The 8,741-nt window shown below is 43.7% G+C and overlaps 1 non-coding gene across 1 annotated transcript; it reads left to right on the top strand.

The window, feature by feature from the left end:
* The first annotated feature begins 6,757 nt into the window (after positions 1-6,757).
* Positions 6,758-6,917, top strand: LOC124650823. Its single transcript, XR_006987234.1, has one exon. It is a non-coding gene; the product is annotated as a U1 spliceosomal RNA (small nuclear RNA).
* The last annotated feature ends 1,824 nt before the right edge of the window (positions 6,918-8,741 follow it).

The raw sequence follows: 8,741 nt of genomic DNA, 5'->3' as shown, positions 1-8,741 counted from the left end.
TATTGCACTTATTATGTTACTCTATGTTGACAATATCCATAAGATATACATGTTACAAGTTGAAAGCAACCGCTGAAACTTAATCTTCTTTTGTGTTGCTTCAATACCTTTACTTTGAATTATTGCTTTATGAGTTAACTCTTATGCAAGACTTATTGATGCTTGTCTTGAAATGCTATTCATGAAAAGTCTTTGCTTTATGATTCACTTGTTTACTCATGTCATACACATTGTTTTGATCGCCGCATTCACTACATATGCTTTACAAATAGTATGATCAAGTTTATGATGGCATGTCACTCCGTAAATTATCTTTGTTATCGTTTTACCCGCTCGGGACGAGCGTAACTAAGCTTGGGGATGCTGATACGTCTCCAACGTATCGATAATTTCTTGTGTTCCATGCCACATTATTGATGTTATCTACATGTTTTATGCACACTTTATGTCATATTCGTGCATTTTCCGGAACTAACCTATTAACAAGATGCCGAAGTGCCGCTTGTCGTTTTCTGCTGTTTTTGGTTTCAGAAATCCTAGTAAAGAAATATTCTCGGAATTGGACGAAATAAAAGCCCAGAGGCCTATTTTCTCACGAAGCTTCCCGAAGTCCGAAGGAGAGACGAAGAGGGGCCACAGGGGCGCCAAACCCTAGGGCGGCGCGGCCCCCCCCTTGGCCGCGCCGGCCCGTGGTGTGGGCCCCCTGTGCCGCCTCTTGACCTGCCCTTCCGCCTACAAATAGCCTCCGTGACGAAACCCCCGCACCGAGAGCCACGATACGGAAAACATTACCGAGACGCCGTCGCCGCCGATCCCATCTCGGGGATCCCGGAGATCGCCTCCGCACCTCCGCCGGAGAGGGGAATCATCTCCCGGAGGACTCTACACCGCCATGGTCGCCTCCGGAGTGATGAGTGAGTAGTCTACCCCCGGACTATGGGTCCATAGCAAGTAGCTAGATGGTTGTCTTCTCCCCATTGTGCTATCATTGTCGGATCTTGTGAGCTGCCTATCATGATCAAGATCATCTATATGTAATTCTATATGTTGCGTTTGTTGGGATCCGATGAATAGAGAATACTTGTTATGTTGATTATCAAAGTTATGCTTATGTGTTGTTTATGATCTTGCATGCTCTCCGTTATTAGTAGATGCTCTGGCCAAGTAGATGCTTTTAACTCCAAGAGGGAGTACTTATGCTCGATAGTGGGTTCATGCCCGCATTGACACCGGGACAATGGACGAAAGTTCTAAGGTTGTGTTGTGCTCGTTGCCACTAGGGATAAAACATTGATGCTATGTCTAAGGATGTAGTTGTTGATTACATTACGCACCATACTTAATGCAATTGTCTCGTTGCTTTGCAACTTAATACCGGAGGGGGTTCGGATGATAACCTCGAAGGTGGACTTTTTAGGCATAGATGCAGTTGGATGGCGGTCTATGTACTTTGTCGTAATGCCCAATTAAATCTCACTATACTCATCATGATATGTATGTGCATTGTCATGCTCTCTTTATTTGTCAATTGCCCAACTCGTAATTTGTTCACCCAACATGCTCGTTCGTCTTATGGGAGAGACACCTCTAGTGAACCGTGGACCCCGGTCCAATTCTCTTTACTCGAAATACAATCTATCGCAATACTTGTTCTACTCGTTTTCTCTCGCAAACAATCATATTCCACACAATACGGTTAATCCTTTGTTACAGACGAAGTCGGTGAGATTGACAACCTCACCGTTTCGTTGGGGCAAAGTAGCTTGGTTGTGTTGTGCAGGTTCCACGTTGGCGCCGGAATCTCTGGTGTTGCGCCGCACTACATCTCGCCGCCATCAACCTTCAACGTGCTTCTTGGCTCCTCCTGGTTCGATAAACCTTGGTTTCTTTCTGAGGGAAAACTTGCTGTTGTGCTCATCATACCTTCCTCTTGGGGTTGCCCAACGAACGTGTGAAATACACGCCATCAGCAGCCTCCACTAATGGACTAGTGGCTTCATCTGCTTATCCTATAATTTTGCAATAAGAGCTGGCAACGGGGTTCCCAGCCCCAATTAATCAACTTTCATTGATAATTATCTTCACATGTTTTGCCCTGATTCATCAGTAAGCAACTTAATTTTGCAATAGACACTCCTCCATGGTATGAGATTGTTGGAAGGCACCCGAGGATTCGGTTAGCCATGGCTTGTGTAAGCAAATGTTGGGGGAGTGTCATCCTTAAAATAAACTAAAGTACATGTGTAAACAAAAGAGAAGAGGGATGATCTACCTTGCTGGTAGAGATAACGTCCTTCATGGGAGCCGCTCTTTGGAGGTTTGTTTGGCAAGGGGGTTAGAGTACCCGCTACCAGTCGTTGACAACAACAAACACCTCTCAAAACTTTACTTTTGTTCTCTTTATATGATTTCAAAACTGAAAAGCTCTAGCACGTGATTTAATCCCCGCTTCCTCTCGCGAAGGGCCTGTCTTTTACTTTATGTTGAGTCAGTAAACCTATTTCCCTCCATCTCAAGCAAGCATTTGAGTTGTTGTGATCAAATTATTATATTGTGATTTGCTTCATCATATCTTTACTCTTTCTTGTTTAGTACAAGTTTTACCTGAATGAATATAGCTTTGAAAGTCATCAATGATTAATATGATTGAGTATGCAAATTTACCATAAGCCTTAATATGAGAGCGCTGCTCAATAGATGAATATAATCTCTTAAATGTTCTCTGACCAAGAACAAAGTTTGCCATCACCAATTATGATTTCCTATGCACCTTTATTTGTGATTACCTTATACTTGTTTCAAGTTGAGTTATATGAGGAAGTTGTTTACTATAATATCCTGTGTGGATGAATATGATGCTTCTTGTCCGTATTTTATTTATCGACTCTTCACTCCATAAACATGTGGTCCTGTTTATCGAGCTCAGTTTCGCTTGGGGACAAGCGAAGTCTAAGCTTGGGGGGAGTTGATACGTCCAATCTGCATCACTATTTTATATCATAATTTGCTATTATTCATTGATATATTTCATATTGGGACACAATACTTATGTTATTTCATCTATTTTGCATGTTTCATGATTATTTGGGGATCAAGCACCGGAGCCAGGATTCCGCCGGAAAAAGCACCGTCGAATGCAATATTTCGGAAGATCAACCGTGGAAGGGAGTTTTACCAAAAATCCTATTTTTCCGGATGACGAAGGAAGCCGAAGGAGGGGCCAGGAGGACCCGGGGTGGGCCCACACCTAGGGCGGCGCGGCCCATGCCCCGGCCGCGCCGCCATGTGGTCCGGGGGCCCACGACCCCTTTCGCCTCCTTTTCTTCGCGAAACCCTTCGTCCCGAAGACCTAAGCCACGGAGGAATCCTCACGAAGGGTTACAGCCGCCTCGCGGGGCGGAGAACACCAGAGAGAAAAGAGCTCTCCGGCGGGCAGGAATCCGCCGGGGAAATTCCCTCCCGGAGGGGGAAATCGACGCCATCGTCACCGCCATCGAGCTGGACATCATCTCCACCACCATCATCATCATCTCCACCATCATCACCGCCATCTCCACCGCCGGACATCGTCACCGCCGTAGCAATTTGGGTTTGATCTTGATTGTTTGATAGGGGAAACTCTCCCGGCATCGATTTATACTTGTTGTTTATGCTATTGAGTGAAACCATTGAACCAAGGTCTATGTTCAGATTGTTATTCATCATCATATCACCTCCGATCATGTTCCATATGATGTCTCGTGAGTAGTTCGTTTAGTTCTTGAGGACATGGGTGAAGTCTAATTGTTAGTAGTGAACTATGGTTGAGTAATATTCAATGTTATGATATTTAAGTTGTGGTGTTATTCTTCTAGTGGTGTCGTGTGAACGTCGACTACACGACACTTCACCATTTATGGGCCTAGGGGAATGCATCTTGTACTCGTTTGCCCATTGCGGGGTTGCCGGAGTGACAGAAACCTAAACCCCCGTTGGTATATCGATGCGGGAGGGATCGCAGGATCTCGCAGTTTAAGGCCGTGGTTAGATTTATCTTAATTACTTTCTTGTAGTTGCGGATGCTTGCAAGGGGTATAATCACAAGTATGTATTAGTCCTAGGAAGGGCGGTACATTAGCACAGGTTCACCCACACAACACTTATCAAAACAATGAAGATTAATCAACCGTATGTAGCGAAAGCACTAGACTAAAATCCCGTGTGTCCTCGAGAACGTTTGGTCATTATAAGTAAACAAACCGGCTTGTCCTTTGTGCTAAAAAGGATTGTGCCACTCGCTGCAATTATTTCTCTCGCATTTTACTTACTCGTACTTTATTCATCTGTTACATCAAAATCCCCTGAATACTTGTTTGTGAGCATTTACAGTGAATCCTTCATCAAAACTGCCTGTCAACACCTTCTGCTCCTCGTTGGGATCGACATTCTTACTTATCGAAGATACTACGATACACCCCCTATACGTGTGGGTCATCAGTGGCTTACAAGATGTATATATAGGCGGTGGCAACAATATGTACCGCGGGGGCTGCCGCCTCCGCACCCCCCTTCGCAGGTGTCCCTGCACGGGACGACATATGGGCTAACTTCAGACGGGCCCAAGCCTACCGGTAACGGACCTCGCTCCGCTCGTGAGAAGTTAGCCTCCCTTTAGTATATGAATTTGGATCACAATATAACAGATAGCCGTGTCAAACCTACCAGAAATCCTAATCGGATCAAAGCATTCCGTGAGACATACAAGAAAATTGAGGACAACAAGAAGCATATGCAGCTGCCAGATAATTTTGTGAAGCATCACTGGCAAGTGTTTGGCCGCAAATTTAGTTTTTTCCTTATTCCGTTCTTAATTTCTGTGAACCTGTTGTTTTCTCCTATTTGGACCATTCATTTGTTTGTTTAATTATTTAATTTGAACAATTATTGTAATTTGGATGATGATGTTGTATTATGTGATGTTTGAACAACAATATTTTTTATTTGTATTACTATATACTATGGTTAAATATACAAAAAAAAAGCAAAACCCTGTTTTGCGATGTCCGACGATTCGGCGGAACGGACCGGGCATACTCGAAACCGTAAAAAATTATTCCAATTCACGGTACTGGTATGCGAGATCTGTTTTACGGCGACACTTTGGGCAGAAAAAAAAAACTGATGCAGTTAACCGCATCCGCGTTATTACGTTCGGTCGGATGGGATATCTGCTGGAGATGCTCTTATTAGATTTGGCATATTGCAGATTGGATGCGACGGTACACGAGCGGCTGTCTCCATGCTTATTAGCGGTGGAGGGCGAGAGGATTGTGCTTCAGGGCTCCTAGCGCGAATACGTTTTTCGTCTGTGTGGCAAAGTTTATGTTAAAATAGTGTGCTTGATGATTGTGAGGAGGCTGGTGATCGGTGTTTCACAATGAACTTGCCAAGTGAGGGCGGTAGCATAAGTTGACTTCATTTCTGATGGTGCTCCTCTAGCACCAAATCTCGATTAACATGGTGAAAATCCTAGCTTTCATCGGTTGATTGTATTGTTTGGATATTGTTCGAATTTTCCTAGGGTGAAACCCCCTAACCCGGTTTTGGTTGTTAGATCAGGTGACAACGGACTTATGCATTGTTCTCTTCTTGGATATGTTGTTGTAGGAGAATTACTTTTGCAATCTCGATGTTATCTACGGTTGTAGTTGTTTACTACCACTGGGGATCGCTGATCACTTTGTTGGGACCTTGTTATTCTATTTTTCCTCTTTATTATATGTTCTTTTGTCTGTGTGAATCTTTATTGTCTTGACTAATATTTCTTTGCTTTGGAAAAAATCTCGATTAGTTCTTGATATTATGTTATCGCAGGGAACGGGTATCAACCACTGTGGATTTTGAAACTTCTGAATATTTCAAGTATCTTCTGCCAACTCCTTCATTCGCTTGCCTTCTACCTTTCTACTTGACTGAAGAGGCAACAGTTCTGCATATTCACCTGCAAATTGGACAGGCAGTAACAAATTTAGTATTAGTTTAACCCAAGAACGGAAACAAGAATCACTGTAAGAGCATCCAACTGCTACCAATAAGGCTGACTACTTTCACTGGTTATGCATAGCAGTAATACTCAGATTTGTTTGTACTCAGCAAATTGGGCTTCATCAAGTACCGATGATAAGGTATTTAGGCCCTGTTTCATAAATGTAGGAATGTTTTTAGGAACCATGATGAAAACCCTTTCTCCATCCTCCAGTTACTGAAAAACGAGGATTTACAATGCAATCCTACTCTACTAAGACAAACATGTCAGCTGATTTTGATTTATAGTACTTTGGTTACATCTTCAAGGTTAGCTGCAGATCATCTGCTGCTATTTGTTTCAGCCAGCAGTCCGCTTTATGTTTTGATTGGATAGCTGCATCTGCTCAGTTGGATAGTGTCATCGTATTGGCACTGTCGTGGCTGCCCCATCTAATTGCAGTTAGGCTGGGCTCGGGCGTAGTTAATTTTTTCTTTTCTTTTTGAGCATACAAAACCGGGACAAGTTTGCACTTCGTAACAAAATGAAAATCGGGTTGATCTGTGTCATCCCGTTTGGCCCACGAAGCCCAACTCCCGGACGTTGTTTGAGCCCGTCGGCGAGCACCTGGGACTCTGGGAGGCAACGTGCCCGAGCGAGCTAAGCTGGGTGTTTAGTCCCATACTGCTTACTAACAGAGGGGATACACCTCGGAAGATCCTTTATATAGGCCACCTGGTGCTAGCTTAAAACTTACTTACCTGGACGGGGTCAATGGTTGATCAAGAAGATCCATGGCCTGGATTAGTGGCCTCCATTGCACTTGGGAGAAGCACTACTTCACCATCTCCTCTTGAGGAGAATGGACGTCATAATTTCTGATAGAGGGGGTACGCGTTCGCGCGGCCCCTATCAATTCAATTCAAATGTTTTGAATCTGATGACTAATAGTTTGCCTAATGTAATCCTTCCTTTGAAGGTAAACATGAGCAACGAGATTCTATTGATTTAAGCATACACGCTTGTTTGTGTGTTAACATTGTTGTTTCTGATATACTACGTAGTACACTTTATTATGAACTTGCAGACGATATTTGTATTCCATTCCAAACGTCCTGGAAAGTCCTGGCAGGTTTCAACGTCTCACACAGAAATGACTGGGAGTTCTGCGCTTTTCAGCGCGTTCTGGGGTTTTCTACCTGACGGCTTTCGGAGCGAATTAAAGGTACTGAAGCTCAGCATATCCATTGCTAACTGCAGCTGTTTACAAGAGAGAACATCGGTCGTTTGCCTTCGTCATGTGCTCCAGCGTTTTGCTGCACCGGCGCACTAAATTCTCCGCAGTACCTAAAGGCGCTTGCCTGCCTCCTGGGAGGTAGCTAGTAGGGCTTAGGACTGAAGGGGGAGGTGGCACGAATCTGCGACACTTCTGCTGTTGCGGCACTGTTGTCAGGGGTCTTCGAAACATTTCATGGTCCTGTTGAGGGGGACGAGGTAGGTCGAAAACACGTGGTAGACTACTCCAGTCTCACGATATATATCCTAGGGTCCATATACTACCCAACCAATGAACCAAACCAACCAACGGAGACCGGACACCTACCTAGCTGCTTCTCCCCGTCAGGTCGACCTCCAACGTTGCGTCGCTGCTGTTCTAAAACGTGATCCTGTTCCCGTTGCGGGAGAGGGAGAGAAAAGAATCGCATTGCACCTACTCCGTACGTAGCCGGTGTGGTGATCATGGATTGGCCGGGCATCCGTTTCCTATGGATGGCCTCATGCATGGTTGTTGCTAGTTACGATCACACGACAGCTTATATTATTCAGATCATCGTAATCCTCGGGTCATAGACAAATGGCGGTAATGTTTGCAGAGTTTGTAGCCGTCGTGGTCCGAGCTGTGGTCCTGGTACAGTGGTACACCGTTGGTATTCTTGGTTCCTATGTTTATCTAACATACTTTCTCTGTTTCATAAAAGTTATCTGAGATTTATCTCAATACTAAATTTATGTAAATCCTGATACACCAGACCTGGTACATCATATATTCGAATTTAGACAAAATTCGAACAAGTTTTATGTAATAGAGGGAGTGCTTTGGCGCCACACCTCCTACCAGACACGTACCCACGTTGCAACTTTCAGCTTATGCATGCATAGTCTACAGTCTACGGAACATCAGGCAATTATTTTTACATCGTGTAACTTCAAGGCTATGCATCATCTAGTTTGATAGATCATCTGTTGTTCTTATCTTGGAAATAATGCTTTTATTGAAAATAATGCTTATCTTGAAACAAAATGATTTTATTGAAATTAGAAAGCACGTCACTAATGGCAGGCACAATAGGATGATGTCAGCCTAGGGCTGCCACGTTGGATTTTTTGCTTATGTGGATGAGATAGAACGAAAAAAGGTTGCATTTTCTTAGCTAAGGGAGGATCCCTTTGAAAATAAGAACAATTTATTTTCTCCATTGTACCATATGTTTTTTATTATTAACATATTTTTCTAATAGGGATGACAATACAAGATAACACATTGTATAACTTATTGTTATTGTCTTTCTCTAGTTGATATGGATGGCTAAGAGAAGACTCGTCTTCTCCACCATTGTACATGCCCTAAGAAGACATTCCTTAGAACAAGTAATCTTGTTGCAATCGCTGGCTTCTCAGGCTGCGTTTGTTGGCCCACTTCGACTTTTGGCTTTGGAACTCAAAAGTCCGCAGCCCA

Source organism: Lolium rigidum, chromosome 4 (genome assembly GCF_022539505.1).
Source record: "Lolium rigidum isolate FL_2022 chromosome 4, APGP_CSIRO_Lrig_0.1, whole genome shotgun sequence".
NCBI classification, from domain to species: Eukaryota; Viridiplantae; Streptophyta; class Magnoliopsida; order Poales; family Poaceae; genus Lolium; species Lolium rigidum.
The sequence above is the reverse complement of the archived record's forward strand: the minus strand, read 5'-3'. Positions and strand labels throughout refer to the sequence as shown.